This window comes from Danio rerio, chromosome 12 (assembly GCF_049306965.1).
Source record: "Danio rerio strain Tuebingen ecotype United States chromosome 12, GRCz12tu, whole genome shotgun sequence".
NCBI lineage: Eukaryota > Metazoa > Chordata > Actinopteri > Cypriniformes > Danionidae > Danio > Danio rerio.
In genome coordinates this window covers 47,644,490-47,654,246 of record NC_133187.1, presented here as the reverse complement: position 1 = coordinate 47,654,246, position 9,757 = coordinate 47,644,490, and the positions used below count along the sequence as shown (strand labels likewise).

Below are 9,757 nucleotides of genomic sequence, written 5' to 3'. Positions count from 1 at the left end.
AGTCCTTTAGGAGCAAAGATGGGCTGAGGATCGCCAGTTTGCCAACAAACATGTGAGAAAACAATTGAAATGTTCAGTGCATAATGGAGAAGGGCTCAAGCCTAAGCTGACAAAGTCGCGATCTATCACTCAAGCGGCAAAGCATCAAGAATCCTTATTCATCTATAAGCCATCTTCACTTTGAAGACTGCTAAAGTCACTATCACCGCACCACACCCCGCACTTAACATTGGAGAGTGCTAACATCACTACCATGACCCACTGCCTATCCCTCCAACCCCCCAGCCCTGTATTTCAGCACAGTATCACTTTCAGTTATTCTTTATGTTATGAACAGAACAGCGGAGGCACTGACGCAACACACTGTGATGTGTTCTCTTGGAAGACCCCTAAGACTCTGAGTCATTTTAAAGTATTCACGAGCATTTAGAAGTCTGTGTGATAGCAGAGAGCGACAAATGAACTCAGACTGTGAAGACAGAAAGACCGTCGGTGAGTATTAACTATCTCCAAACAACACAATCTTTTACATGTAATCAATTGCTAACACTTTACAATCCGCTTGTTAAGTGTGACGTCACGCGAAGCGACTTCCGGGTCCAAGCGCTCTATGAACTGAATGGGGAGACTCATGAAATGGTAATAATAAACGTTTACAAAGCGATTTAAGGCTTTCGAAAATCACGATCGCAGTATATATGTCCATGCCTAATATCCGATGGCCAGAAAGTGATAAATTTTTTATAAATTGTAAACATTTTGGTATTTGTTATGCAGCAGAGATTGTTGTGTACACTATGACTTTATATAAAATTAATTTTAATGTGTGATAGGAATAAAACGTGATCATAAACAAATGATTTCTCCTCTCAAATGAGTGACGGCTTGGACCCGGAAACAGTATACATACGTCACAAACACGTCACCACTTAACAAGCGGATAAGGTTGTATTAGTTAATTTGGTAACACTTTACAATAACAGTACATGAATATTGATGTATTAATATGTAAACTAAACATTACTTTATTATGAATTAATGATAAGTTAAGGTATGCACTAATTATGAATTACCTTTAACTACAACATGATTAACATGAGTTCATGTAAGAATAACGGCTACTTTAATTACTTGTTAGTTCATGATTGTTTGTTAATTAATGTATTAATTACCACATTAGTTTATGCTTAATTATACCATGATGAACTCATGATGTGTTAATGTATATTTATGTTGTGACTTTACTTGGAGGGGAACATCATCATTAACCCATTCTTAACTACTCATGAACTCCTTATGCACGTCCAACTAGTGAGTTTACACTGAATAACACCAGATAAGTGTTCTGTCAACATCAACATGAAGAGGAGTTCATAAGTAGTTAAGGATGAGTTAATAGTGATGAGTCCCTCCAAGTAAAGTCATGACATAACTATACATTAACAGCTCATGAGTTCATGTTGGTTACATTTAAGCCTAAACTTAAATGTTAATTAATACATTAATTACCAACATGTACTAACAAGTAATTAAGCTAGTCGTTATTTACACATGAACTCATGTTAATCATGTTGTAGTTAAAGGTAATTCATGATTAGTGCATTCCTTAACTCATCATTAATTCATAATAAAGTAATGTTTAGTTTACATATGAATACATCATTATTCATGTACTGTTATTGTAAAGTGGTACCGTTAATTTTAATGTATTTACTAACAAGAACAAACAATGAACAATACATTTAATACAGTGTTTACTCATGTTACTCATGGTGGTCTTCTTTCGCTTCCCGTCACAGGGATCGTACATTTGCAGAAGGGAATGTTTAGGCCTGACCCAGTGTTTTGCTCTGGGAAACATCACGGAAAACCCACTGATGTCAGAAAGCAATATTTGTGTGTTTTAGTCAAGACTTGAACATTGTGTTTTCTCCACTAATTAAATCTGATGCACATGATGAAAGAGACAGTAAACAGAAATTGTGTGGTGTATAATTGCTATTGTGCTCTCTGCCAACAAATGCTTTACACTAAAAAGAAATTACATTTTGACCCAACTTTAAAATAATGACTGCAATTTGTCACAGCAACATTTTGTGCGTGATAGAATTAATTATTTCATAGTAGAAAATATTTGACTATTCTCTTCAAACACTACACTATCCTAACTACTGGGTTATAAGTTAAGTGTGCACTCTCAGCTGCACAATTACTCGAAAAAAGATTGCGATCTCGATTCGACCCCCTAGACAATCTTAATCCAGCATTTCTACGATTCTGCCAATCATATTTTCAAGTTCAGTAGAGAAGAAATGTCTTTACATTGTTTTACATAGCTTGCTCCACAACGTGGACACCAACAGTGTTAAATTGGTGTTGAAAGAGTCACATATTGTACCTATTTATAAGGTATAATTCGCCCAAATAGTCATTTCTGTCTGGACAAGGCAACTGTACCTAGTGTGAGCACACCCTAACGCCTGTTTCACACCGCAAGCGTCAGCGGCGCGTGAGCAGAGCGTGCGCAGCGCGTATGTCGAGCAGTAGCAGCAAAATGTTTGTTGCCATTTTTAATCGTTTTAAGTTCATTTGAATGACTATATATAAACCATTTGACATTATTAACGCATTTATTGGGTAAAATTGCTAAAAAAAAATTGTGTTTTGGTCATTATCAATGCACTGTCACTTTAATTGAGCCTAAACAGCACGTCAAAAATAGACCCAGCGCCGAAACTATCGCTGCACTACTGCTTCGGCGACGCTCACGCCTCGCTCTGACGCGCTGCTGCTGCGTGCGGTATGAAAGCTCTAATCTGTTAACATGGACAACGAAAACACACGCGCTGCTCACGCGCCGTTGACGCTTGCGGTGTGAAACAGGCGTAAGTGAACACAAACCAGCCTGATATCATGAGGAATCGTAACTATATTACGCTTTGTCAGTTTAGTGACTAAGTTGAAAGTTGCGATCATAAGCCTCCCCACCCCACCTCCCGGTCTTCACTTTTGGGGGGCCTCACCTTAACTCTTGCGGGTGGGCCCACGTATTCACTTGTTGCTGGAATGCATAGAATTCTCTTGGCAAGGTGCTGTAGACGTGGGAATGACTGCCTTGTTTCTCCCAAAAGGAAAGTAGATTTTCCTCTGCTGATCCGTCGATTCTTAATTTTGTAGAGGAAGACTTCTGTACTTCATCCAGAATTAGTGTATCCGATTCCTCCTCTCATTCTTTGAAGTCAGTCCTAGGCTTTTTCGTTGGTGCGCCAGCTACAGTATGTGTACAAAAACAGTACAACCGCCCACCACCCGCCCGAATTTAATTAAAATATTATTTTTCGTCATGTCATCCGCCCGATCCGCGGTTTATCCGCGGATTCCGCGGCTGTAACCGCCATCCGCGCATCTCTAATGGCTGGCTCAGTTGGCATTTCTGTGTGGAGTTTGCATGTTCTCCCCATGTGGCATGGGTTTCCTCCAGGGGTTCCAGTTTCCCCCACAGTCCAAACACATGCTCTATAGGTGAATTGAAGAAACTAAATTGGCCGTAGTGTATGTGTGTGTATGAGTGTATATTGATGTTTCCCAGTACTGGGTTGCAGCTGGAAGGGCATCTGTTGTGTGAAACATTTGCTGGATAAGTTGGCGGTTCATTCCGCTGTGGTGACCTATAATGAATGACGAGACTAAGCTAAAGGAGAATGAATGAATGAATGAATGAATGAATGATCCAGTATATTAGTGTGAATTAATTAGGTGACTAACATGAACACACAGAAATGATCTTGATATAACATCATATTTAACATTTGAATTATTCTTCTGATGCTGTATATCTTTTGTTTCTTTGTAGATGGTTGTGGTGTGAGATGTAAGGATGTGACTGGAACTGTGGGGAAAGAAGGGATTTTCAACTGCAGCGTCTCTGATCAGATGACTGAAGGCTGTGTTACACTGTCTAAATTTCAGTATCCTGAGAATAAAGTCCCAGAAATGTGTAGAAAGGAGCATCCTGAGGGTGTCTGTGAAAATAATCAAATCTTCACATGCAGATACAGTTCAGATACAGCAACGAAGAAATCATTCAGCTTCTTTGTGCAAGCGAAAAGTTGTGCAGAAACCAAAGAATTCACAGTGGATATATCAGGTACTGCATGTAAAATCTGTTCATAATTCAGTAAATGTTTTAATTTACTAATACTATTTTTAACATTTGTCAACGGAGCCTGATAAACCTGAAGCTCCTGGCAGTACAGGTAGTACATTTTATTCAGCTACTTGATAGTTGCAGTAGAACTAATGCCTTATTATTTCATGTGAATTCAATTCATTTTTATGTACAGAAACAAACAGCAATAAAGCAACTTTAAGTATTTTGGATAAATATATAAATTAATAAATACATACAGTAATAATTTTTCATATTTCAAGAGACATTTTTAGGAAATTCTAGATGTTTATATTAGTCTGTGTTTGTCAAGACATCCGATTCTCCACAAAGAAGCGTTTAATCAAATTATGTGTGGAGAATCTGACTGACTGTGACGGGTTTTGTTAAGTTGGCTTTAAAGGGCAAGTATGGGGCAAAACCAACTTTTGGAAGCAGTTTGAACAGAACTGTGTGTAGGTATATTATTCCCACAGTTATATATGAACTGAATGATTATTATTAAATATTAATATTATTTATTTATTTATTTATTTATTTTTTATTTATTAATTAATTAATTAATTTATTTATTATTTCTTTAGTTTTTGTTTGTAATCTTGATGTTAAGTGTTGGTGTTTATTGTGTTAAATGTGCCATTTTTGCTATATGTGAAGGACTACCATGTCAGAATGAATTGCCCAAAAGGAATTAATAAAGCTTTAAACTAAACTACATAGTAGCAAAATAAACAACTCTTTTTTTTGTCCTAGCGTTAAAATAAGATAGAAATCCCTGCAACTTTGAGGGCCACCGCAATGTGATGTAAGAGTGCTGTTTTGCCCGCTCACTAAATTGATTAACAGGAGCCTGTTAACATGTATCCACAATAGCATGCATAAACATGTCCACTGAACAGGATTTGCAAAGGAACTTTGATTAAAAGATTTATTCCAACTCTCTGTGATCTGCACCTCAAGAATGAGTTTACAAGTTTAAAATGTGTTAAAAACTGCATGTTTGTAATACAAAAAAACAAACAAACTGTTACATCCCTATACAGCTGGAATCAACCCCATTTGCATAGTGTCAGTACAACTATATACAAAATTCATAGTTTAGCAGTTTTCCATATTTTGTGATTCATGTTTTAATTTGTTTACCTATTTATTTCTGCTATTAAATTGCATTATGGGCTTTTGATATTTCTTCCAACAACAAAAAGTGACTTTTATGAACATTTGTATTAGTTTAAAGTGCTATATTGTCTGGGTTGGTGTTGTATATTATGCTACAAAAACCTTGTAAAAAATAAACAGATAACCCTTGTAAATCACAAAATACAAAAACCGTGAATTAACAGATTTTTTTCAGTGTAAAAGGATGCTTAAATCATCAATTGTATGTGTGCACATGCGTAAGTGTATAGTGCAAACTTTATAAAACCATTTGTATGTGACTCATCACTAAAGAAAGGCTTAAATAAAGTCCAGAACACATACAGTTGAAAGCAGAAGTTTACATACACAGTATAAAAAGGCACATAACCATTTTAATAAAAGTCAGATGTTGATGTGACTAAACCTTTTCTCTTTTAGGTAAGTTAGGATTATCACATTTGTTTCTGTTCTGCTTAATAGCAGAATAATGAGAGAGATATCATTTTGAGAAATTGTTATAACTTTTCTTGAAAGTCAAGTGTACATAAAATAAGATTATTCTGCCTCTGAGAAAGCTCAGATGATGATGTCAAGGTTTTGGAAGTTTCTGATTGGCTAATTGACAACATCTGAGTTAATTAGAAGCAATTTAATGAAAAGCTCAAACACACTGCTTCCTTGTGTGACAACATGGAGAATCAACAAGCCAGAATCAACAACAAAGCCAGATTACAATTTGCTAAGTTACACTGGAAAAAGACTAATTTTTGGAGACATGTCCTGTGGTCTGATGGAACCAAGATTGAACTGTTTGGCCATAATGACCAGTGTTACATTTGGAGGACAAAGGGGAAAGCTTACAAGCCTAGGAACACCATCCCAACTGTGAAGTATGGGGGCGGCAGCATCATGTTGTGGGGCTGTTTTGCTGCAGGAGGGACTGGTCCACTTCACAGCATAGATGGCATCATGAAGAAAGAACATTATGTAGAAATACTTAAGCAACATCTCAAGACATCAGCCAGGATATTAAAACTTGGCCACAAATGAGTCTTCCAAACAGACCATGAACCTCAGCATACTGCCAAATGACATAAAATGTGCTTTAAGGACAACAGAGTGAATGTTTTGGAGGGGCCATCACAAAGCCCTGATCTCAATCCTATAGAAAATTTGTGGGCATAGTTGAAAAAGCTTGTGCGAGCAAGACAGCCCACAAATCTGACTCTGTTACACCAATTCTGTCTGGAGGAATGGGCCAAAATTCCTTTAAACTATTGTGAGAAGCTTGTGGAAGGATACCTAAAACATTTGACCAAAGTTATACAGTTTAAAAGCAAAGCTAAAAAAATACCAAGGAAATGTGTGTAAATTTTTGGCTGTCTAGAAATCAAAAAAATCTCTCATTATTCTGGCATCTAGCAAATGTAAATCATTTAGCTAATCCTAACAGACCTAAAATAGTAAACATTTATGATTTACCATCAGACATGTTTTTAAAAATGTTTATGTTCCTTTTTTAGAGTGTATGCAAACCTCTGGTTTTAACTGTACATCAAATAACCTTACTTGGTTTTTTGACTCATAAACTGTATTACATCTTCATCCGTGTGTCTCTGTTACTTGGGCTGTTTATCTGATATGATGCAGGAGAAGCAGGTCCTAACGGTGGGTGGGGGAAAAAAGCTCATTTGCATTTAAAGGCACAGGCCACTAAAACAGCCACAATCTCCTCTGACCCCAAAACTGACAAATTCACAAGGACATAATAAATGATCTGACGGGTATTTTGAGCTAACCTTTACAGACACATTCTTGAGACACAAAATACTTACCTTACATCTTTTAAAAGGGGTAAAATGGGTGCCCTTCAAATAATAATAATTACTCTGGTTAATCTTTACAGATCCTCAGTTATACAAAGGTGGGAATCCTGGACATGGGAAAACTACTGTCGCTGCCATCACTGCGGGTGTGAGCTGCTTCATCATCATACTGATCATCTTTGTCATTTACAAAAGCAGACAGTTGGATGTCAGAAAGGGATGTTTCAGGTCATCAGACAGAACGATGACCACAAAAAAGAGGAAATTATTAAGAAAGCAATGTTTTATCTAGAAGCTGCTCCTGAAAGAGCAGCTTTGTCTGAACTCTAGTAAATGCACACATCTCTGTTAGACCTCTGATACATTCAACCCAGGCTCATTCTGAAAACGTACCTCTATATACATTTCTGGAGATCGTCAAATACATGTAAGGACCTAAATCTTTTGCAGTTTTTGTTTTCTTGAATATACGAGAGGGTGCTGTGTATGCTTTTTGAGATCTCAAATTTTTCTCACTAGTGCCATTCGTGCCTGCTGTTCTCTTGTAAATCCACTAGAGACCACTGTCACCTGACTGTATGGCTGACTGACTTTTCGATCGACTAATCCACCCTCCCCCTTCCCTAAACCCAACCAATAGTATTCTAAAAAGCACAGATTGACCCGCCCACCCACTTGCCTAAACCCAACTGACAAATTTAAAAAGCAATTCAGAAAAAGAAAAGGCCCCGTCTGATTTTTACCACATTTTTACCACATTCTCACCCTGTTATTTACTTTACTTCATTTTTTCACGTTATTTTTTAATATATCTTACCTTGATTATGTACAGCTACTCTGCTAACATGAAAACGACTATCATATCTCCTAGTTCCTCTGAAAGGCCTGCCCTCAAGGCTCTGATTGACCAGCTAACATGATGTGTGTGATTTGCGGATCAGCTCCACATCACCAGGAAAAGCGTAACGCCTGTACAAGCACACACTTTGCTTTGGCTGTATAAATACTGTCAGTCAAAGTAGCTGTTAGCTGTATTAGTTTGTGCCTTAAGAAAACAGCTAAACCTCACGCCTGCTCTCTAAAATAAAATCTGACAAGTGTCTTTCACATACATTCAGAATAAGCATGTGTAATATGAAATGTTTGCATATCTTTTGAGATATAAAACTCTTAGAAAGTGGCCGACAGAGACGCTGCAGCACTGGTGAAGATTGTGGCTGTTTACAGCGGCTTGACTAATAAATAAGAATTTGTAGCTAAACTGTTAGCGGTGCCAAAACGCTTTTCACGCTGTTTACATCCTTGCTACAGCATACTGTTAACGCTAGATACTGTGCATGTAATAGATGATAGGTTGTAGCTCACAATACACAGCTTTGTCTATCATGGTTGGAGCTGCTCCTTCTTTGAAGAGTTTTTAGCTGAATCCAGCACTAAACTGGGAGATTCTGCAAGCTGTCCTTTGTCAAATGCTAGCTATATATGTTTATAATTCTCTGCAGCATAATTAAAATTAAACTGTAAACACTTCTCTCTTTGTGTCAAGTCCTTTGATAGCCCAAATACAGAAACAGAAGAAGCTCTGTGGAATTAGCAGCGTTTAGACAGCATTTTAGCTTTTTCTGCTTTAACGTTACAGCGTCTCTGGCCACGCCCCTTCGCTGCAAGTGGTAAAACCCAGATGTACTGGTTTGTAGTCCCCAAACTTGGTTTATTGTGGGCTTTGCTAAGCTAACTCTGTAAAAGCCAATGTCTCCTTTTGCTTTAAACTTTCAGCATCTTACATTCAGAGATGTTGTTTATGTTCACACAGCTACATTACACATAAACTAAAGTTTAAAAACATAACCCATTTAAAAAAACAATACACTCTGGGCAAATTTACTAAACTTTCATTATGTTGGGGGCTGTTTTTGCCCATTGACTTCCATTATAATAATTTGTAAAAAAATCTGCAGATTTATCCAGAATTATTTTGGGAGTATCGTTACTAAAAAAAGTTAATATGTGAAAAAAAAATAATACCATAACTTTTATTTAATGTTTACAATGTAAATCCAATTAGATCCACTTTATTTGGTAAACAAAGCAACTCTCTCCTATAATATATCTACTAAAAGACAGAAAATATTACTTATTAATTAATATTATTAAATAAATAATATTAATATTTTTATATTAGTCAATATCATTACTAAAATTCATTTAAAAACTGAATAAATATAAATGTATATTTCACGAGTAAATAAACAATCAATCATGAGGCAAAAATCTGCAGGATTCTGCATGCGCAGATTTCATGTGGGCCTAATATTTACGTATTTTGATTTCAAAGCCATGACAGCACATAATCATGCAATATTAATTGTTGGTGGTTTTCCCTGTTGGGAAAAGGTCAAAGTTGTAATTTTTACTGTTGATCATCAGCTGCAATGCAAAAAAGCTTTCTGCCTTCTATGTGAAGTATTTTGTGGGTGTGAGAGACCTTTGCGCACTTATCTTGTTATGTCTGAGAAAATCCAAATAAGCAGCTCAGCTCTCAGTTTATAGTAAACATAGTGTATTTATGCACACACACACTATAATCTGCTGTTTTACTCCACAGAAACTTTTTTGCACAGGC

The 9,757-nt window shown here is 36.7% G+C and overlaps 1 long non-coding RNA gene across 1 annotated transcript; it reads left to right on the top strand.

The window, feature by feature from the left end:
- Nucleotides 1–335: 335 nt before the first annotated feature.
- LOC141376885 (uncharacterized) lies at nt 336–8,656 on the top strand. The gene is made up of 3 exons (XR_012388231.1): nt 336–492; nt 3,854–4,147; nt 7,215–8,656. It is a non-coding gene; the product is annotated as an uncharacterized lncRNA (long non-coding RNA).
- Nucleotides 8,657–9,757: the final 1,101 nt, after the last annotated feature.